Consider the following 24,306-nt stretch of genomic DNA (forward strand, 5'->3'; position numbering starts at 1 on the left):
GGCAATCCACTCCCCTCAGCCTCCCAAAGGCGCGGGATTCCAGGCTGAGCCACCGAGCCCAGCTGCAAGCCCCTTTCTTAAGCAATCCTTGATGGTCCCCGACTTCTGGCTATTCCTGTCACTGAGGCAAACCCTCCCCTCCTTGTATGGCTCTCCAGCTCATCCCAAGTTCCTTAAGGGCAAGGGAGATTCGTGGTCTTACTCTGCACATCTATCCTAGGGTCACGCCTGGTGTATACAGTGGTTCCACCATTGTGTTTTTGCAGTTTCAGTTACTCTGCAAATACTACATGGAATATTCCAGAAACAAACAACACATCCGTTTTAAATGGTGCGCCATTCTGAGTAGTGTGATGAAATATCTGACTGTCCTGCTGCATCCCACCTGGACATGAGTCCTCCCGGTGTCCAGTATATCCACACTGTCAATGCTCCCTACCCATTAACCACTTGGCGGCCATCTTGGTTATCCACATCTGTGGTACAGTACTTTTGTGCTCGTTTTCCAGCCACCTTTATTTGACTTCATAATGGTCCCAACATCCAAAGAAAAGCCATCAAGTGCTTCCTTTAAGTGAAAAGGAGCAAGTCCTCCCTCAACTACATAAAGACGGAAAAACATCGTATGCTGAGGTTGCTGAGATCTGTGGTAAGAATGAGTCCTCTCTCTGTGAAATTGTGAAGAAGGAAGAAAAAATTTATGTGAGTTTTGCCGTCACACCTCAAACTGCAAAAGTTATAGCCGCAGTGTGACAAGTGCTTAGTTAAGATGGAAAAAGACATTAGATCTGTGGGTGGGGACACAGTAGAAATGTGCTCCAATAGATGGCAATCGAGTTTGGTGCTATTTGGGTTTCAGGCGTCCCTTGGGGGTTTTAGACTGTATCCCCCATGAATAAGGGGGGAAACCACTGTCGTTCAGTTGGCCACCCTGAGACAAAATAAACTTCCCCTCTGAAATCCCATAGACACACTCACCACTTAGGACAGTGATCTGACCTCCCAAGAAGGCCAGAACTGCCAAACCTCTCTTTGTGAGTGTGGGAACTCCTGGTAACCTGACTGTCCACTGGGTCCCTCTGCGTCCATGTCAACACTTGCCAACATTCAAGTGGATACGCCTGAGAGGTGTGAGGTTTTCATGCAAGACTGATGGACTGTCGTGCAAACCAAGGTGGTGACTCAAGAGGCCATACTCTCTTGCACACACAGACTGGCCAGTGTGTACCCAAGACCTGTCTCAGCCTGGTATGTCTGACTGGCTGGAGGCTCTGAGTTGTGCAACACCCCTCCTTCCACCTAACTGCACCAGTGGGATGTGGAGGGCTGAACCGCCCGCCCCTCACGGCCTCGTCATCATACTGCTCCAGTCTGGAGACGGAGATCACTAGGGAATGCTCGTTATAAGTATCAGAAACCAAATGTGCAAAGCAATGGAGCTGCCCAAAAGTGGAAATATGCGATCTCCTCATCCAGCTCCCGTGAGAAATATGGTAGGGTAGTGGACTTGGAAGTGAGTTGGGACCCAGCTCTGTCACTTACTAGGCTTGTGACTTTGACAAAACACCACAAAAGTAGTATCCTCTGTTCAGGTCCTCATGCCAGTCCTGGCCCATGATTGGAAACCAATGATCATTGCTCCCACTATCATGTTCATATGTGGGCCCCCCAAAAAAAACATGTAGAGAAATAAAGGAGTTAATACCTATGTGTAGACACACCTGTTTGACTCATGTAGACAGCATATGTTCATTCCTGCATACTTTCATGCCTACATACATTTTTCCAATGTTTATAATGAACGTGGCATGCACAGCGGTAACTAAGAGACTGATCTACCTTCTACATCCCTGGGTTTAAATCTCAGCCCCAGCATGTACCAGTCATCTGACCTGTGTATGTCACATGATCTCATATTCAAGATGGGAGTGATGTGTTACCTGCTGTCTGGGTGATGTTCCCTGTGCCTGAAGTCATGGACTCCTGAGTCAGATTCTTCCAGTTCCATCTTAGCTTTGCTAACAGTGACCTTGGCCAAACACTGACCCTTTCTGGGGCTCAGTTTCCGAGTCTATGAAACAAGGATAACAATCGTGAAAATGAAATGAGTCAATACGCACACAGCTCTTGGAACAGTGCCCAGCACATGCAGACACCCTCTCAGGATTGGCTCAGTGGATTAGGTGGGATTCAAGGGGATGAGACAGATAAAACACTTAGAGCAGCCATATCACAGACAGGATCCAAAAATGTCATCCTTGCCCTTGCTGCAGTGCTGGTTTTGTTGTGGTTGTTTCTATTTCGCAGATGCTTTGAGTCACCCGTGGATCGTTCACAAGCATGTGACTTGCAGATGACATGGGGTTATTCACATGGCTCGCGCTGTCTGCAGCAAAGCCCTGAGTGACACGAGTCTCAATGGCATGTTGTTCTTGGAAGCTCTGACCCCTGATTCTGCCACGTGAGCCTGATTTAAATGTGGGCTAGAAGGCATCTTTTCAACAAGTTTTTCTTAGCTTTCCACAGCTGTAAGGAGAAAGAAAAAACTGTATATTTAAAATGACCTATTGGGATCTTGTGATATGTTCCCCACCCTCTTCTGCCTCAGCTCCCGGGATGTTTTCCCTCCTACTTCTCTCAAATTACGTTTGATTTCAGTCCCTTTAATACGTTGGGATCCTTCTTGATCCAGGGTCTTTGTGCATGCCAGTCCCACTTCCTGCAATAAGCAAATGTATGAAATATGTGTTTAATACTTCTTTTCTTCTCCATTCTCCTCTCTTATTAATCTGGTCATTTTGAGCGGAAGACACAACTTCTGGGGGTGAAATGAACATGTTTTCACATGAGCTTCTGAGTCTCCTAATAATCCCATGGCGGAAGAAAAGCCAAGGAAATCAAAATGTTAGACGTGCAGAGGTCAGTCTCAAAGTCAAGGTTTCTACTTTGAATGTACAACTTGCTGTTGACGAATCGCAGCCAAAGAACTCCACTGAGAGAAATGCAATGCATCCACCAGTCTGTAGAAAGTGTTCGAACTGTCTTTGTTTGGACGTGGTCCCTGCCCTGCCCTTGTTGAGAAGAAGCCTGGCACGGCCTTGGACAAGCTACATACATGGTGCATCACCCAGCTTTCCCAATAACAATATAGCTGCTTTTAGCTCTGCTTTTCAGATGGGGAAACCAAGACCCAGACATGCTAGTAGCACACTCACATCCCAGTGACAAAGCAATGCTGCAAGAGTCAGGACTCAACATGAGATCTATCTGGTTTCTGTTTTCAGCCATTGATTGATTTGACAAAGATGTCTTGAGTACCCACCATGTGCCACCTCCTACAGCAGACTATAGGATTGCAACTGTGACCCACAGACATGGTACCTCCCCTGACAGAGCTTACAGACTAGCTGGAGAGACACATGAGTAAACAGAGGATCGCAACAAATGAGGTGCAGTGTAGAAAAAAGACTAAATTGCATCAGCAAGAAGATCTGTGTCAACAACCCACCCAGAACGTAGACAGTAGTCACAAGTCTTCACGTTGGCCGTCTGGGCTGGCTTAGCTGGGCATTGCTTCCAGGTCGGACTAGGCTTGTCTATTTATGACTCCGTGGCCAGGTGGTGTGTGGGGTAGACATGGCCTGTGCACTATGCCCTTATTGAGGGTGACCAGTGTCTCTCTCTGCGTTTCATCTTTCCTTCCAGCAAGTGAGTCAAAATCTGTTCACCAGTCACAGAGTTCTCAGGAGGCAATCTTTATGGCACGAGCACTTTTCAGGTCTTATTTTTAGGTCTTGGTTTCATCGCATGGGCTATGGTTTTCATCACAAAAGCAAGCCACATAGACCTGCCCTGTGTCAGTGTGGGAGGGCACCCAAAGGTTTGGACGCAGACTGTCTTCGACAGACAAATTGGTCCATGACTGCAATCAATCAATAGTGATAACTAGACTGAGACAGAAAGGTCGAGGAAGCTTCTTGGGCGAGAGGAGAGAAAGGATAAATCATTGGGTGGCTCAGATGGTCGAGGGAGCAATGATACATGATGGCTGTAGCTTTTTCCGCCTTTCCTGGTCTTCTCTCCAGGGCCACATGAAAGCCCCTGACGGGGCTCGCAGGAGGAAATGAATGATTCGCCCAGGTCCGAGCCCAGCACAATGTGGGCAGCCCTCTGACAAAGCCAGTGGTTTTCAGTCCATGGAGCTTCAGAGACCCTCGGCCCTACTTTCTGGGGCCAGAGTCTCAGGCTGTCAGGCCAAGCTGTGAAGTGGTTCGAGCCTGAAGTCAAATGACACTCAGCATGACCGCCGTGGGTTAGGTTTCCTATATATTACACAAAAAAATTAAATTAAACCTAGAAGTGAGTGGGAGAAGGGAAGGGGGTATTGGGAGAGAAGGGGCTGAGGTTCTTCTCTTTAACTTGGCAGATGCGAACCTAAAATGTTTCCCTTAAGTCAAAACTACCGTGTCATTCTCTCCCCTGCCCTCCAGGCCTGGTTCTGATTATTAGCTGGAGTTCAGCACAAGTCAAGATGTTTCTGGTTCGGCAGCCAAGGAACAATGACCCCTTTATTCAGTGAGGAAAAGCCAAGTCTAGGGGCTGAAGGAGCCGCCCGACTCCTGGGCATGGGGTCAAGGCCGCATCAAAAGGCATGCTTTCCCCCAGGCCAGGGCCCCACGCTCCCATTCCGAACGAGGTTCCTGAAACGTGGAAAACCACAGGAGCATCCCTGGGAGCCTGGAACAAGACCTGGGGTCTCCAGCTGTGTCTTGCTGTGTAGACATGACAGTCTTCCTCAGAAAGTGGCCTTGTGGGACTGAGATTTAGGGCTTTTCGGGGGGAAAGGACAGCAGAAAGAGCCCCTTCTGATGGTGTTGGAGGAGAAGCTTCTGGGACAAGGCTCTGGATCTGGTACTAGGCACCTCCGGGGCTCTTGGCTTGCTGTGTGACTCCAGGTTTCTTGCTTGACCTCTCTGAGCCTCATAGACTAGAGAGACAGGCCGTAGGAACAGTGGATAGTCAGTAAACATCTTCTCTCACCCACTCACAGACAGACAAGGGGAGATGCCCCCTGGGAGGGCACAGCTCTGGGGATAACCCCTGCAGCTCTTATGTTTGTATCTCAAAAACCTCTTCCACACACAGTATATCCCTATACTGTAGGCAGGGACACGAGACTCAGAGAAGCTACTTGTCTGAGCTAGAGCCGCAAGAAATGATGGGGAGCTGTGATTTGCTAATTGGATGACCTCAGCCACGTTATTTTATTGTTCTCCCAGACTCCAGCCTTGCTTCTGTAAAATGGGGCTGTGGCTTGAATTTATCTCAGGATTTACTGAAATGACAGCTGTAAATCGCCTCGCACTAAATAGCTCCTTAGCACATGGGAGCAAACGCATACCCCGGTCAAGTCTGAAGTGTTCACTTATCTGTCTTGGATAGAAGGGCGTGAGGAGGAGAAAAAAAGAGAAAGAAACAAGAGTTTCCAGTTGTACAGGGAATCAGCAAAAGAAAGACTTCAGAATCTCTGGGTTATTTAGGTTTCTAGGATGCTGCAGCTGTTCTTTGATTCCTCGTGTATTTCCCGGGGCTCTTCCTTACCATTTCCAGATAAGAGCAGGACAAAGCCCTAGTCTAACCCAAGTCTAGCCCGGAAGACAGTCACCCCCGTCCTTCCAGACCTCCCCTCTGCTTCTCTGGGCCCCAGTGGGAAGAAAATCCCAGCTTTCAACATCCCAAGGTCAGAGTCATTGAAATTCTCCGTCTGTATCCCAATTTTCCAGCTGAGGACTCCTACAGTTGTCAAGACATAAAGACCCCAAATGGGCACTTTTCAAGATGACCACGAGTGTATAATTAGCCGATTAAAATTGTCAAGATGTTACTTTTGCTTAGTTAAAAGATGTATCAAAATCATTCTGTTGCTTAAGAGTATACTGTGTGTGTGTGTGTGTGTGGATGTATCTGTGTGTGTGTGTGTGTGTGTGTGTGTGTGTGTGGTGCATGTGTGAGCTAAAATCAGATCCCACGGGGATGGGTGATTGACCTGGCAACTTTGTCACAAAGAGATATCTTTATTAGTGACCTTTCTCTGGAAGAGCAGCGATCTTGGGCATATTCCGGAAAGGTGGAAGGTCACCAAAGCTGCCCACTGCACCCTAAGATGACCTAGCCCTCCTTCATTCTTCCAGTGCGAGCAGTGCATCTGTCTCTTCTTTCTATCCTAAATACAGACAGGTGGATACCAGTCCCTCCCTTTACTGACTGGGGACGCTGGGTGTTCGATTTAACCTGGGCTCACCCAACCAGGAGGTGGCCATCATACCCAATGCCACGTGGATGTGTTCTGAAAATTAATAGGATCCAACAAATCAGGAAATGTCACCCTCATGAGAGCAGATAGTCCAGGACGTAAAGTTCATGATCAAATCACGACTGGTCCCTTCCTTGCCCCCTCCTCAGTCACGATGTTGAGAGGACAAAGAGGCTGTGTCTGAGACTTTAGGACACCTCACTGCATAGTCCGAATATCCTAGCACCATTATGATCGCCACTGTATACAGGGTAGGAATGCTTGGTGACCAACTAGGCTTGAGTTTGAATTTTATCTCTGCACTGGTAGATATGAGGCCTGGGGTAGGATCCTCTCTGAGCCTCAATTTACTCTTCTGTAAAATGAGGTTTTAATATGAATGTGTGAGGTTATTATGAAGATGAGGAGCTAAAAAATGCATATGCGAAGCCATACTGTGTCTTGTACCTAGGGGGAAATAAATGAACGGTTGTAATTTAGGAGACCCAAAGAGACCTCAAAGTGTTGGCACTGGATTTTAAAAGCTGTGATCCAGATGTAAGTCACAAGAAAGATTGGAAGCCCAACTCACTTGCACACAAGTTGCTTGTGCAGCAAATCCTCACACGTACCCCATAACTCCAAAAAATGAAACAAAATTAAAAGAAATTAGCTTGAAGATGGGAAAAAAGAAGACATGGAGAGATGCTTGATCAGGTAAGACCGACGCTTGCCTCTCTCCTGAGATTTAAAAAATAACGAATCTTCTGGGGAGGGGTGTTGTGGACTGGAATGTGTTTGCCCAATATTCATATGTTGAAGTCCTAGCCTCCACTACGTCAGAATATGACTGTTTTTTGGAGATAGAATCTTTTTTTTTTTTTTTAGTTGGAGTCTCACTCTGTCATCCAGACTGGAGTGCAGTGGCCGCTCCCGGCCACCGCAGCCTCGACCTCCTGGGCTCTTAAAGAGGTGACTAAGGTAAAATGGGGATGGTCCCTAATCCAATAGGTCTTGTATCTTCCTTATAAGAAGAGGACTTAGCCAGGCTCGGTGGCTCAGCCTGTCATCCCACACCTTGGGAGGCTGAGGTAAGTGGATTGCCTGAGCCCGCGGGTTCGAGACCCGCCTGAGCAACTTGGCGAGACCTCATCTCTACAATAAATCAAAAATGAGCCGGGCGTGGTAGCGTGTGCCTGTTGTTCCAGCTACTTGCAAGGCTGAGGGGGAAGGATCGCCGGAGCCCAGCAGATCAAGGCTGCGGTAGCCGGGAGTGGCCACTGCACTCCAGTCTGGGTGACAGAGTGAGACTCCAACTCAAAAATAAAAAGAAGAAGAGGACTTAAGACACAGAGGAAAACCATGTGAGCAGAGAGACCTCTGGAGAAGTCAGCCTTGTCAACACCTGGACCTTGGACCTCCAGCCTCCTGAACCAGGAGGACATACATTTCTGTTATTTAAGCACACACCCACTCTCCATCTTTCTGTGGTGCTTTATTCTGGAAGCTGGAACAGACTAACATAGCAGAGAAGGGGACAGGAAAGCAACGATAAAAATGGTAACGTGAAGTCCCTTGTCTGCCTCCGAGAAGGGGTCCTGTGTCCTGCCTTCTCCCCATGAGATGGAAGATATGGGTGAGAGATAGTAAGATGCCTCAGTGGCTATGAGGACAAAGAAGATGGGTGACCCTGAACTCCAGTTTTCATCTGTGCCTGGAGTAGCTAAGTCTCCACTCAGTTGGGTGAGTTGGGTGCGTAGAGCATGGCTACAGATGAGGCAGCCCAAACTTTACCTCACTCCCCATGGGGGTAGAAGCAGTGGACTGCTTTGCCTGGAAGTGTCAGGGCTGCGACACCGAGAGCCAGTGGATATGGGGAAGCCTTGGACAGGGTGAAAGGACGAAGCCAAAGGGATGTGGCTGAAAGTGCAGTTGTCTCAGGAATGCCAGAAATAGCTGTCCCTGAACTTCAGGGTCCTTTCCTGTGGAACTGAGACTCCATTCTTGAGATAAGAGGGAAAAAAAGATCCTAATTCCACCGTGACTACACTGAAGGAACAAGGCTTGGGGTTTGATTTTTGGAAATAAAATAATCCTAGAAAACTGTAGTAGGGTCAATAATGCCTTTCTCTACCTGCCCCCCAAATAATCCTAATCCTCAGAATCCACAGACCTAGGTTTTACCTTGCGCGGCAAAAGGGGTTTTGTAACTTAAACTAAGGCTCTTGATATGGGGAGATGATTCCAGATTCTCCAGGTAGGCTCTATGTTATCACCAAGGTCCTTGCAAGAGGATGGCAGGGGAAGTCAAGACAATAGAAGGGGATATAACAGCAGAAGCAGAGTGACAGAGGCACCCAAGAGTGCTGGAATTCTCGAAAAACTAGAAGAGACAAGAAATAGATTCACTCCTGGAACCTCCACAAGGAACCAACCTTGATGACATCTTGATTACGGCTCTAATGTCTCATTTAGGAATTTTGCCTTCTAAGTTAGAATTATTCAGATAATATGTTGTGTTGTTTTAAGACACTAGGTTTATGGTAATTCACTGTGGTGGCACTGGGAGACCAGTATGCGTAGTTACAGGAAACTAAAGAAAGCCATCCTCTCACTCTGGATTTTCTTAATGCTTACTTGGTGATCAGTGTTTTTCTTGTGAGCACCAATAAATATCTTCTCTCCATATCATTTGTGCAACAGGAAGGCTGACCTTCACAAATTGAGTCACCCGGGGCAGGGATGACTGGAACTAATCTTTGAGAGCTGTCGTGCAAATAAAAGTGGGTAAGAGCCCTGTCAACATAGGAGTGGCCTCACAATGGCCCAGGGACTCAGAGAGGAGTCGAGACACCTTCCATCACCACCTCAGCTTGTCTCTGCTCAGAGCAGGGCCCAGGGTGAGAGAATGGGTGTGAAATTGTATGATTTTCACCCACATCTGGTACCATAAAGCAATTTCCCCAACTAACAACCCTTGGTGGTCATCCTTTTGAACTTTAAAGCTCTCCACAGTCCATTAGTATTACGCTTTTTCTAAGAAAGAAGACGGGTGTCTGGGAGAAATCAATGGTTTTCCTAAAGGCGTGCAGGTGAAATTTGTACCAAGGTCCTCTGATAACAATTCAGTCTTTTGTGTACAAGTGACATAGTGCCGTCTCTGCATGTGGACTCCCGGGGTTAGAATCCCTGTGCTCTCTCTGGGTGTACTTTAGTTCTTTAAGTCTCTATTGCATCTTCTCTAAAACAGAAGAGGGCTTGAGTGAGAGTTGAATAAACTAGACCATGCCACAGTCAAACATGGCATGGGACTCCTAGTAATCGCTCAATAAACATTAACTTTTACCCAGAAGTTATTTATTTAAGGACTTGTGTATGTTCAATCTCATTCCAAACTTGATTGAAGGGGAATTTTTTCAAATTGTTACCTATGATAAGTTGCTTTGAATACCCTTTTGGAGCTCATGTTAGTTCTTCTTTCTCGGTTGACTCCATATCTTTCAGTCAAGTCAAAGCCTGGGGTTGAATGGTTCCAGTCCCTAGAAATTCCCTTTCTATGTCTTGGCCCACCACTTTTTAGCACTCACACCCTTCTATAATCTGCTAGAATCTAGATTCAAGGGTACCAGCTCTTTAAGGAATACAAATGGATCCTATTCTGTTTTATATGTTTATTCAGGTACCTCATCATTCAACAAATTCATCATCCAGGGCTCAGAAAAAAATGACAGAAACCACACTAGTTATTTCAGACAGAGAGGATTTCACAAGAGGAACTGGAAATCTGAAAGAACAAATAGGAAATCGATACCTAGAGATAATAACCAAACAATACACTCAGCAAGCAGTCACCACTGGGGGGATCAGAGAACAAGAGGAAAGTGGTGGGAGGTCTTAGAGTAGGATCACAAAAAAGGAAGACCCTTGAGAAGGGGATCCCACTGGCCGCTGTTTGTATGTCTAAGGAACTGTGAAAATGCTGGTTCTGGAAGTGGAGAAGGGAGGGAGAGATGAAGTTGATTGTGGTGCTGGAACAACCCTGACAAAGAACAAGAGAAATTAAGAATTGAGCTATATTCCACCCTTCCACCACCTCCCTCTTTTCTGTGCCCTCCCTTGGCACAGCTCATCAGGAAGCCAAGGATACAACAGTTTGGGAAATGCAGTTCATAGAGTCCAGCCTCACATCAGGTAACAGAGGTTTGCTTTGAAGCCGACAGCCAGTAAGTTAACAACCACCATAATAAGGATTTATTGAGTTTCTACTCTGGGCTAAGCTCACTGTTCCAAATCATATCTATTGCCATGGGCCTTTTTTCCAAATTCTTTATTGATCTTATTTTTCTTTAAGAATGGAATGTGTGCTCCCCTGGATATTAAATGTAAGTATGTAGGGTACCATAGCATAATAAACGGTCAATCTGGATGTTCATTATACTTCGGTTCTGATTGCATCTCCTCTACTTATCAGCTGAATTGGGTGACCAAATCTAGTAATGAGACTCCTCTAAGCTGCTTTTCCTCTTCCATAAAGGGGACAACATATTCTTTCTATCACACGTTTTCTGTGAGGACTAAATGAGCTAACCCATCGGGCTCAATAAATGGCAGTGCTTTACATATTTTTAGATCAACAGACGAGACAGCCAGGCCTACAAAGGGATTTTAAGCCTGCGGCGTTCGACTTCAATTTGGAATGGCCGATCTGTCTAGAACCATCTAACAGGTGGTAGAAAAAATATGGCTTAAGTGTCTGCTGGTACTGCGTGTGGGTTCCTGGGTTGTCAAGGAACACAGGGTATCAAAATAAAGAACAATTCTCCCCACTCAGAGAACAATTGCCAATGGTGTGTGTTGCCCCAAAAGAGGCAGACCCAAAGAAATACATGAAATCTGTCTCCCAAGGTGGTCGACTTATACCTGCCTTACGGGTCACATGGAGCCAAGGACTCTGGGGCAGAAACATGTACTCTGGCGATCCAGAAATCACAGGATCGCAATGGAACCAACAGTCTTCTGAGAGGACTCCAGACACTCCATTGCCAGGTTTCACACGCTACATTCAGACAGGAATTGAGATAGGTGCCGTCTTTGGTTCCCAAGATTGCTAAAGATAAAATATCATCCAACAGCAATAGATCATTCTTGTTGAATAAAAGAGAACAGAAAGAAACAACCAGGTATTTTTATGGGCTACACAATCGCCTGAAATCTATCTCAAATGTGTCACTTTCTGCCGCACAGAAATGGAAAGCAAAGAAATTGAAATAAAGCAAACAGGCATAGGGAACGGTGTCCAGCGCTGTGCCAGCACCTTTATGCATGTTATTTTATTTAGTTCTTGTAACAACCCTGTGAGGTCAATACTACTAGACCCATTTTCCAGAAGAGAAAACAGGAGTCTAAAGAGGTAAGATATTTTCTCCAAGTTTCCGCCATCCTTTTCAGAACTTGGATTCCACCTGAGAATTGCAGGAGAGATAATGCTTGTCTCAGTCTTGTTCAAGACAGAACGCTACACACAATGCCCCCAAAAGTCCCTATATTATTGGGCTTTACCAAACACTTCCACGTTGAGTCTTCTCAAGGCATTCCAGAAGCTTCCACGAAGCAGATGGCATTTGGTCTTTGTTTTATAGATGAAGAGAAAACACCTGAGAGAGGTCAGTGTTTCCTTCAAAGACACAGAAACACTGGGGAAGCAGTTAATATTGTTTAGCCACATTCCAGAAAATCTAGACAAAGAAAATAGCCATTTTGGTCATGATGGGACCCCCGAGTTTTCTCCTTGGAGAGTGATGATCACTAAAAGCATGACCATATCAACAAGCTGTCAAATCTCTGCTGATCATTGAAAATACAGGGGAACCAGAGAAGTGTAGAAAAACAAATGGCGTGAATATTTCTGGTGTAACCAACATGCAAAGCTTTGCAAGCAGAAGCGTGTTTTATTTTTTTTTCCTTTCCCAGGTTGTAGCAACCTTTGCATATGGTTGTCTTTATTTTAATGTGCATGAATAAAATATATCCTTGTGAACTGGTGTAGTCCGCAGGCTTTTGAGATCAAACAGTTTTCTACTCCAGGTGAAATGTGGGAATGACAGATAATGTTGTCAATATGCTATATTTTTGTTAGGTTAAACAAACATGACCATAGCAATCATTTTTATCATATATATGTGTGTGTGCGTTTGTGTGTGTATATAGGGGGTGTATTTAAAGAATAAGATTTAAGGAAAAAAATCAATAAATGCAAAATTTTCCATAAAACCTTCAGTGAGAAATATCCCTCCCTCTTCCTCATGTATATTAAAGTGAGCAGAATTTGCTAACTTGCATAATGCAATACACAGTGATTACTGGGAGGTATCCGAGGTGATTAAATCACCACAGCATTTGAGAGACCTGGAAATAAATATCCTCATTCAAAGCCCATGCAGAGTCAAGAGTGTGCTGAGGAAGGGTTTTGGAGTATTGGAGAGGCATCACAGATTTGCAGGTCGCAAACAATGGATAACATGTTGTATGCGAATAACATATGAAATGCAAAATGTATTTATGTGTGTAACAAGATTGCATGAGTGGGGTGAGTGCAAATTCTAGAGTCAGACAGATGATGTAAATAATCCAACTCGTATAAGCCTAAATCTTCTTGTCTATATAATGGGAATAACTACTGCCAGCAAAATGACCACTGTTTAAATTACAGCTATTATTAATACATGAGTGTGACAATATCAGCAATGTGTTTTTTATCGAGGGCTCACACTAGAAAATCTACTAAATAAATCAATTACTTTAATTCTCACAACAACTCTGTGTTAGCAATTTTTCCATTTTGCAGAGGTCGAAATTGAAATTCAGAATGGGTAGCTTCTGGATTTCATCAAATTTAAGGTGAAACCTATTGTAAGATGCATTGTTGCTTTATGTACTACGAAGAGAAAAAAATATATGCTGGCAATTTTAATATGTCACCAACTGTAAGATACATTCCATTTCAGATGTTAAGATAGTTCTTAAACTATTGCCTTAGAATCAACAAATTATGGTAAAACTGCCTAACATCACATATCAATTAAATGGTAGGATCAAGGTGCTCAGACAGGACTTCTAGAAGGAAAATTTGGTGACTTGTTTTTAAACTAGGATGGTTCCTTGCACAGAAGAGAACCGTTTAAATATATATTAAGTAGAAGAGTGTGCATCCTATGTTTGTGTGTATGTATGTGTGTGTGTGTATGTGTGTGTATATATATATATTATATATACACATTTGTATTGCATATTACTGTATACACTATCTCAAACCACATATCATATATATGTTTGTCTAGAAATTTGCCTTTCAATTCAATTTTTATTTGGGGATTTTTCTAAAATAATCCTGCAATAAAAAGTAACTTAAGTACATACATATTTTTGTCAAAAAGAAATTCTGGGCTGGACATGTGGCTCATGCCTGTAATCCTAGCACTTTGGAAGGCCAAAGCAAAAGGACTGCTTGAGTCCAGGAATTAGAGACCAGCCTAGGCAATATAATAGGATCTTATCTCTACTACATATACAAAAATTTGCCAAGCGTGGTGGTGTGTGTCTGTAGCCCCAGCTACTCAGGAAGCTGAAGTGGAAGGATTGCCTGAGCCTAGGAAGTTGAGGTTGTGGTGAGCTGTGATCGCGCCATTGCACTCCACTCTGGGTGATAAGAGACAGACTGCGACTCGAGGAAAAAAAGAAAGAAAGAAATTCTGGGAATCTCTTTGTAAATGAAAGGTAGAGATAAAAGAAAGTTAAGTGGTTATAATTGTTGTTCCTGGAAAGTTGACTTTTTCAGAACTGGGATTGCAAAATATTCCAGTCTCAATGTCCTGGCCAAGTCAAACCAACAGCATCCATGTGGAGAGACCCCATCCCTCAGTCGATTACGGGTTAACATCTCCACTTTTAAAAATACATACGGGAATCGCTTCAGGCAAAATAAAAATATCAATTTGTGATGGCCAAGCTCTCCTGTGGGATATGAAAGACTGGGACTGACTTGGTAATTTATAATAAAACTAAGGCTGACTTTGGAAATATGCAGGTGTCAGACCAGAGCTCGGCAAATGCTTGTGATAACTCCCTGGATGTTAAACTTGCTTTCAAGTACAGTCATCCACACTTTCCCTTACCTACACACTGTAGAGTGCTTTGGGCTTTACCAAACACTCCCACGTTGAGTCATCTGAAGACATTCTAGAAACTTCCAGGAAGCAGATACCGCTTGGTCTGTTTTATAGTTGAAGAAAAGACATCTGAGAGAGGTCAGCAGTCCTTCCAAAGGCACAGAAACACTGGGGAAGCAATTAATATTGTCTAGCCAGATACCAGAAAATCTAGACAAAGAAAATGGCCATTTTGGTCCTTTTCAGATCACTAAATGCTATTGACAGCGGCACTAACAGGAGCTCGTAAACACACAGTGACAAGAATGAATACGCTACAGTTTGCAAAGTGCGCTCATGTGCTTGGTTTTATTTTGTTTTGCACCACCTTAAAGGCTGGAGGAGCAGGGATTCTCCTCAGAGGCCGAGAGGGTTGACCAACTCATCAGCAGACATCGGGACTAGGAAAGCGACTCTCTCCCCTGCAGACCAGGTGTCTTTTGTCTCCTTGCTGTCACCACCACACTCAAACGCGAGAGCATTTTACCGTATCCTCGGTAATCCTCAAATCCGGCTTTGTTTGATAGGGATGAGAATAAGGATTCTGGAGATTTGACCAGCTATAGCTCACTTGAGTACCACTTGAGCTAAGAGGGAGAATTTGGTGATGGCAGAGAAAATGTTATCTTGGGTGGAATTTGACCACAGTCCATGAACAGAGAACTCCACAGGGGAGGAAGAGACAGGGAAAGGGCATTTGTGGGAAGCCGTATTGCACAACTTGATAAATATAAATAAGACATTCACTCTATGTCTCTCACTCTGTCTCCACTTGATCCAGGAAGTAGGTGACTTTGGATCCAGGAGGCTAAATGCCTGCTCCAAGTCATCAGCCAAGCAGAGCTGAGGCACTGCCTGTGAGTTGAGACTCTGGCCTCTGTCCGCTCCTTATTTTATCCAAGTCTATTCTGGCTATTCTCCTGGTCCAGAGAACCCAGGAGATGCTGAAGCTTCTGACCCTTGCCCTCCCACACACCTATGGGGCCCCCCAAGTAATCATCTGGTGGGACATATGCCCAGGCCACCTGGATTCAGGCCACAAGGTCCCTAAAGATATCTCACTTGAAATGTTTCGGCTTCTCTAAATCTCAGTAAATCTTGACAGGGAGGCGTCCAAAGGAAGGAGAAACTTATGGATGTCCTTGGCAGAGATTATTGGCACGCCAACCAGGTCGGTGAAATAAATTCCAACCTCTGCCTCTCCATCACTAGAGAGCTTTTTATTTTTTTTTTGAATGAAACAGGTAGGCTTATGAAAATGGCATTTCTCGCCAGGATCGGTGGCTCAGCCTGTAATCCCGTGCCTTGGGGGGCTGAGGTGAGTGGATTGCCTGAGCCCGCGTGTTCAAGACCCGCCTGAGCAACTTGGTGAGACCCCATCTCTACAATAAATCAAAAAATTAGCCGGGCATGGTAGCGCACGCCTGTAGTTCCAGCTGCTTGGAAGGCTGAGGTGGAAGGATCGCCGGAGTCCAGCAGGTCGAGGCTGCTGTGGCTGGGAGCGGTCACTGCACTCCAGGGTGGGCAACAGAGTGAGACTCCAACACAAAAAAAAAAAAGAAAAGAAAATGGCATTTATCTCCCCTTTTTTTCCTGTCCTAAAAATTATACTAAACAAATAAAATACAAAGCATAAATAAAAATAGAAATGAACTAGTTCTACCCACCACCCCCACCATACTCAGGACACACCGCAAGCAGCAACAGTCACAAGCATTCTCTTCTACCTCATTTCAGTAACCCAGAGCACCAACGCAGACCACTGTTCCCAAGAGCAATGAACTCTCTTGTCTGAGCTTCTATTTTATTCACACATCAAATGCAAATATGATCACCCGCTTCCTAGATTGGGGTGGGAATTAAATGAGATTAATTCATGGAAAACTATGTTCAATGAGTGCTTTTGTTATTTTGTTTTTTGTTTCTTGGTTTTTTTTGAGTTGGAGTCTCACTCGGTCGCCCAAACTGGAGTGCAGTGGCCGCTCCTGGCCACTGCAGCTTCGACCTGCTGGGCTCTGGCGATCCTTCTGCCTCAGCCTTCCGAGAAGCCGGAATTACAGGCACGCGCTACCATGCCCAGCTGATTTTTCTGATTTATTTTAGAGGTGAGGTCTCGCTGCCCAGGCGGGTCTCGAATCCACGGGCTCAGGCAATCCACTCACCTCAGCCTCCCAAAGGTGCGGGATGACAGGCTGAGCCCCGAGCCTGGCTTGTTATTAGTGATATTAGCATTTTTACTTTTTAATTTTCTTAAATATTTTATTATTTCTTATATCTATATCATCATATACAATATCCCAGAGAGTATCCTCTATAAATTTGTTGTATGTTCAGTTTTCCATGCATGATTGCATTAAGAGACTTTCTCTGTTACTAGAAAATCTTAGTAATAAAAAAGTCTTTGAAATGTCATTTTAAGTCCCGCATACTCTTCCAAGAACTGGTTATGATAACAGCAGATCCACTTACTTTTGTGTGCAGCTAAGTAGTTCCAAGCCTTTCCAACCTTAAGTAAAAAATGTAATGAAACTGTGTGTGCATTTTTTTCCTTCCCCTCTGATACTTACAAGGTTTCTAGAGCTAGGTTCATGGTGTAGAGGCAGGTTTACGATGGTATACAGCATGGAAACCTGAAATTAGCGAGCGGTACCTATGGTTGATGTGCATTCCTGAACACGTCTTTACTCCCACAACGAGTGAGTGACTTGTTTATCTGTGGAAGCCTCCTTCCATGTGTGGCTTCCCCCTCAACCCAGAGATTTAATTTGCTTTGAATCCAGAAACAGGTCTCTCTGGGGCTTCTGGAGCGTCTGATTTTACCCAGTAATGTCCAATCTCTTTGTTTAGCTTAACTGGCCACATTAATCAAAATAGCTGCTTGAGTTCCATAGGCGGTTCTTGTCTGAAATGGCTGGATGCCTCTCTTCCATCCATAACAACCAATGGTTCACAAAGGTGAGGTGAAGCAGGATTCAGCATCGCCTAGAAACACAGCCTGGCAGGAAAGCCACGTCTTTGAAGGGCTCACCGTAAGCCTCCAAATGCATTTGATGCTTTCTTCAAATTTTCATGTGGCGCCTTGAAAATGCAAAACATGGTAGGACTAACACTATGTGTTCACCGCACCGTTTTCTCCCCAAAGATGCAGGAAGACTACATTTCCCAACCTTCTCTGTAATTGTATCAGAGACAGCTACTGAGTTCTTACCAGTGGGAATGTGTGTCTCTTACAGTCTGAGGAAGGTAAGAGCAAGTATCCATTCTCCATCTCTCACTGACGACAGTTCCTCCAAAAACTTAAAAATAAAACTGTCATATGGTCCAGCAGTTTCATGACTGGGGATATGCTGAAAATGATCGAAATCAGGGTCTGGAAAAGATGTCTGTAGAACCACGTGCATAGAGGTATTTTTCACACCAGCTAAAGCGTAGAAAGAACCCAGCAACCCCAAGTGTCCATCGACAATATGAAAAATATGATAAATACATGCAATGGGATATTACTCAGACTTAAAAAGGAAGGCGATTCTGACACATGCTACAACATCCTACAACTTGAGGACACTATGCTAAGTGAAATAAGCCAGTCACAAAACAGACAAATATTGTACGATTCCACTTATATGTGGTATTTAGAGAAGATAAATTCATAGGGGTCGAAAGTTGAATGGTGACTACTATGGGCTGGAGAGAGGATTGAGGAGTTACCGTTTAATGGGGACAGAGTTTCCATTTTACAAGTTGCAAAGAGTTATGTAGATGGATGGTGGAGATCAAGCACAAGATTATTATGCATTTAATACTACTGAGCTGCACACTTAAGAGAGTTAAGACAGAAAATTTTTATGTTCCATGTATTTGAATACAATGAAAAGTTAAAAAAACAGAGCCAAAGAGACACACGTGTGTATTCACTCATACCCGCACACTCTTCCTACGGGCATGAATACTCTGTATTTCTTTTTCCAGGGGAGAAAGAAAGGTCAATTGAAAGGAAACAGAAGAAGGAACATTTCTGGGTACATGGGCTCATGAGCCCATGCCATCCATGCAACGCCGTTTGCCAAGAAAGACCTTGATTGTACGGAGGGACTGTTCCCCATTTTTCTATGGGGTCACTGGGAGTCAGAAAAGTGGAGGGACAGTTTCTGAACCACAGCTTGACTGCTGCTGGGAATCCAGCCCCCCTTGGACTCCCAATCGAATGCTCTAAACCATAAGGGAGGAAAAACACCACAGCATCGACAAGAATTGTATTGACCCAGGATTGCTCAGAGACTTGGATGATGGTAGGTTTCAATGCAAGGAGTATGAACACCCACCCACCCATCCACCCCTCCGACAGCAGGCCACACATTTGCCTGTGGCTTCAGTGTCATATCTGGTGTGAAGGCCCACTGATTCTTGGAAATGGAACAGGAGTGGGGGCCTCTGTGGGGGTTCATTTGGAGCAACAATCAAACAGCACACAGTCTCAGCAGCTGTGCGTACATGGTCAGTGAGCATCTGTAGGATACCAGTGGCAAACCATGACCACTATGACCAATGCCCATGGACCCCAAGGTGCTCCAGGTCAGTTGGAGTTTCCCTGGCCTTCTCCAGCCCAGGGTGGTAGATCCAGCCTGAGATGGGATAGGAAGGTCCCCAAAGAGGATGATGATAAAAACTCTTCTCAAGGGGCTGAACGTTTAGTGGAAGAATCAATATAACATGATGGAAAGATAATCCCTGTGGAATGCTAGAAAAAGCAGAAAGTGAATTAGACTTTGTCTCTAAAGGGTAGAATGGCAGATACTTCCAGAAAACACTCATATAAGCACAGATATGCTACAAGATTAACCATACAAGACTAGTCATCACCACCCTGTGTGCAGTGGTCAGGAGCAACCTAAATGTCCAACCTAGGGGACTGGTTAAGCAAAGATGGCTGGCGCATAGAAGCACAGTCACTGTCACACAGAATAAGGCAGAGTCACAACTATAGCTATGCTGCAAGTTGCATTGTTGCCTTGTATAGAGCAAAGAAGAAACTCATGCACATAGCACACTGGTTTCAGTAAAATCAAGGCAGAGTAGATGCTTCATTTGCTTGTAAATGCATACATAGGCTATCTTTCCTGAGGGTGCAATAAGAAACTGGTTCTGGGAGAGGCAAGAGGATTGCCTGGGTCCAGGGATTCGAGATCATCTTGGACAACTTGGTGAGACCTCGTCTCTGCAAAAAATTGAAAAATTAGCCCCGCACGGTGGCATGCGTTTGTGGTTCCACTCCTCGGAAGGCTGAGAGGGAAGGTTAACCTGAGCCCAGCAGGTTGAGGCTGCGGTGGCCATGAGCATGGTACTGCACTCCAGCCTGGACGACAGAGTGAGACTCCTACTCAAAAAAAGAAAAAAGGAATGAAGGAAACGGGTTCTAGTTGCTCCCCTTGGGGAGAAATTCTTGGGAGTCAGCATTGAGAGGGAAATAGTATGTTCATTGTGCACTTTTTTTTTTTTAGAATCAGAATTCCTTTTGCAACGTGACGTATTGCTATTTTCCAGAAATATGACCCCAGAGTATCAGACAACAAGGAAAGCAAGCAAACAACTACAAGCTGAGTCCAGTCACTGGATTAGATGGGTGGGTTTTGAATGCCAGCCCCAGGACTGGCTTGCTCTGTCAAGTCACCTCTCCTTACCTCAGTTTTCTTCTCTGGAAAATGGAGCTGAGTGGTGGGAAATAACAAGACTCACATTTAGAATGATTGGCAGAAAAGGTAACATGCATTGGTGGTGGTGATGGAGATGGCTGGATGGTACTGTCTCCCTCCAGGGGAAAAAGAAAGGCCAATTTAAAGAAGACACAAGAAGGAACATTTCTGGGTAAAGCTAGGAGATGGAACTCCATCAGTAGATTGTCTTTCGTTTTCTTTTCTGGAAAACGAAGTTAATGATACCTGGTCAACAGGCTGCTTTGATGGTTCCTGCCACAGAGTGGGGACATCACCGCAGTCCTCTGTGCCTCCCCATGTCTCGCTGCACACTCTACTGGGTAACTAGGCTTGGGTCTCAGGATAGGAAAGGCGATGACAGAAGAATCATGCCTCAGTGGTCAGACCAGCCTAAGACAGCTTGCCTGCCCTGGAGGTGATTACGTATCAGCGATGTAAGACAGGAAAGCCAGTGGTTTTTGAACTTAAGCGTGCATCAGAATTGTCTGGAAGGTTTACCGAAGCCCAGATTACTGGGCCCCATCTCAGAATTTCTGATTCAGCAGGTCTGGAAGGGGCCCAAGAATTTGCATTTCCAGCAAGCTCCCAGATGTTGCTGGTGCCTCTGGATCCAGGACCTGGCTTCATCAATGCATAAATCTCAGAGTGTTTCAAACGGCTGTGGGACTTGACCAAGTTACTTCCTCCTGTCTAGTTTAACATTTCTTTATACATTACACACAAGAAATTTGCATGGATCAGATCAGCTCTGGAGTTTTTCCAACTCCATCTATAAGAGTCGTGTACACATAACAGAAGTGCCTTTCAGTAAGCGAGTGAGTGAGAGCTCCAGCTTTTCTCCTGGTATCACTGAAGCATTGCTTCCTCAATGTTAGGCACTGAATTAATGTAAGAATTGATTTGAAAGAAAAGCCCACCCTCTCAAAAACCACCAAACAAGCCAAAACTCTTTAGAAACTGTTGGTACAAATGACAACCGAGGTCATTTTGGCTTTAAGAGTGCATGATTCACGCTCCAAGAGAATGGATATCTTTCTTTCCACTCTCCAAAATATGCAAGCACTAGCAAGCAGTTAGCCCGTGAGGGAGTCCTTGTGATTCTAAGGGTCACAGAGCAGCCAGGTGAAGGACATTGAGTAGCCGCCTTCATAGGCATGTGACCTGGGCAATCCTATGGGATGCTGTGCTCCAAAGGGCTCTCACTTGGTTTAACGGTCACCTGTCACTATCATGAGATTCTTTGCAATCTTGTGTTTGAACTATATTTTGTAATTGAAGTCCGATGGGACACTGGAGCATGTCCATGAGCAGTGAAGGTAAGGGCAATGTGTGTGCCCTCCCCCATTTACACAGCATGTTCACGATGTCTCATGAACACGGAATTCTGGTACCCACAAGCATAGGAGTTCAGAGCGTCTCAATCGTAGTCCAAGGTAAGTGTATCCATCTGCCCAGAGGCCACGCTTGCCATTTGAACCAGGACTTGCTTCCAATGTAGAAGGAAGGCCATGGTGTTCCATAGACCCGAAGCCGAGGGACACATCCTCTCTTACTCATATTGCTTCCAGTGTTGACCAACCACGTCTAACCAAGACATGGGAGCGGTGGGAAAAAAACTGGGAGAATGGGGCCCAGAGATTCTGCTCCCCACTCCCCAGGGAGAGGAAGGGGAAGAGTGTTCTCTGCAGTGTTTCACTGACCTGGTAAGAAAATAGAGTATATGCACATAGAAACTACAACAGATGAAATGAGTAAGTTACTGATTTTACCTGAGTCAATTGTCATTAGAATCAAATTTAAAACTGTCACTGCACTACATAAAGACAAACAGCAAAATCAAAACTAATAATTTAAAGTTTTGATATTTCTCTACTTAGAACTACATGCAGAATAAAATAAAAAACACTATAAGTCAAAAGAGATCCTGTGATTAAGAAAAAAAAAGTCTTATATGATACTCCTTGCTTTTTGAGCAAGGGGCCCAATAGTTGCCTTTTGCACTAAACACGCAGATTATAAATTTACTCCTGCTATTGGATTTACCAAATTGGTTAGACACCCTCAGGAGCTGCAGAGGAAAAAAAGATAAGGAATCAATCTTACTTTTCAGCCCCTAACTACTCACTCCATCATGACCTCACCCTTCCCCAACTCTTGAGATCAGCATTGGAGAGCAGGAAAAAAATGAACCTATCACTGGAATCGTTAACTCCTCAGTCCTTCCAGTAAGTAGGCACTAGAATTATGTCACCGTAAGCTACAAGAAAGATCATCATATGCAGTTTTACAAGTTTTTCCCCGCATAACTTCAAGCACAACATGAATATTTTCAAACCTGAAATTGTGCACTCACATAGCCATACCTGCTAGCTCCAGTAGTTGGTTTATCTGAGTGGACTTCTGGGACTGGCCTGCCCACCAAATCCCGTCTCTTCTTCATGCCATTTTATATAGGTTAGAAAACTGTACCTCAGTTTCCCTACCAGACACCTGATTCAATGGCAGGGCTATATTCCAACCCTTTCCCCTCGGCTGATTGGATAAGTCATGCCCTCCAAAAGAAAAGAGTTTCCACTGTGAATGAACTACTTAGAACCAGCCTCCACAAAGGTCAACCAGTAGCCTCCGCCACCTGGGTCTCTCACCAACCACCAGTAGATAACTTAGGAAGTTGACCTCATCTCCACCAAGACCTTGACCTCTCTGAAGAGACCCAGTCACTCCCAGAAGCTGTTGCCTCAACAGCCTACTACACAGGGCAGGGATTGAGGTCTCAGGACGGTCACTCAGGGCAAAGCGTCCTCCCTTCCCATCACCCCTAAGCATTTCTGGTCCCTACAGTTCCCACCTCACTCTTGAAGGTTTCCATCTTCTTGTCACTCTAATCCAACTGGTATGCCCCCCTCCTGACTTCTCTGATTTGTCCTGTTTGTGGGCTCTCTTCCAGCTGTGTGAACTCAGATTCCTCTGTCAGAGCTGGTTGTGCGTCAGACTCACCTGTGAGATACACCTGACTGGCTCCCACTTGATTTCAACTCAGTGTGTCCCCCCAAGGAGATGGTGTAAGGTGGCAGTTGGGACCTTGACCCTGGCATCAGAAGTCTGAGTCTCTCCTATCTATGCCGCTTGTGAGCTATGTGATCTTAGGAAACCTATTCTTCCTCTGACTCAGTTTCCTTGCCTGTAAGAGGGGAAAAAGAGTGTTAGTACATACCACCCAAATGAGTGAATACTTGCAGACAATGAGATTAATGCCTGATACATTTGAGTAGTCAAAAGAATGTTAATTGTATTGTTCCCGTTATCCAAAAGTTGATAGGTTTTGCTTTGATGTTTGTGCTTGATTCTCGGTGTCTGATTCTGCTTACTTAAGAACTCTTTGACCTTAGTCTTGGCCAAGCAAACCCAGCCCTGATCTTGACTCAAGTGTTTGACAGTGTGGGTCAGATCCAGCCTTCGATTTCCACCCTGGGCAGTCTTTAGCTTTCTACTGCCTGCTCCCCGACCATTGCCAGGCAATCCCTTGTTCGTGATTTAAAGCCCAACTGAAATGCCTGGTCTTGTCTTAAATCTTCTTCAATGTTCCTTTGTATTCATGTGTTCCCAGAATGCTTTATTCAGCACATTTTATCCTAATGACTGGTTACTTGTCTGGTTCTCTCTTCGGCACAAAACCTGCAATTTATTTTTCCCCTACCAGGAGACGCTAACATGATGCATATAATAGGTGCTCAATAAATGATTTCTCTGACAATAAATCTCTACTTCATCCCTTGGAGTCTGATTTCAAGCATGTAGAGAAAATTCTAATTTGGCTTCTTTCGCTGGGACATGATTCTAACCCCATTCCACCACAGCCTCCATTTGTTCTCCTGCCCCTGGTTTTCATGTGAAATGAAAAGTGAGTGCAAAATGTGGTATGGAAGAAAAGCCAAGCCAAAACTTGAGCCCCATGGGTGAACTTCAAACAAGGACTTGAAATACGAAAATAAGAACCAGCTTCACCAGGACAGGGTAGATGCAGCTAGGCACTTGGTGACTCTCTCAGATGTTCTGGAAATACACTTTGATTTCATATATTTCGAATTAAATTGACTGA

The sequence above is a fragment of the Carlito syrichta genome, unplaced genomic scaffold (assembly GCF_000164805.1).
Source record: "Carlito syrichta isolate Samal-C Ts95f unplaced genomic scaffold, Tarsius_syrichta-2.0.1 Scaffold309275, whole genome shotgun sequence".
Lineage (NCBI taxonomy): Eukaryota > Metazoa > Chordata > Mammalia > Primates > Tarsiidae > Carlito > Carlito syrichta.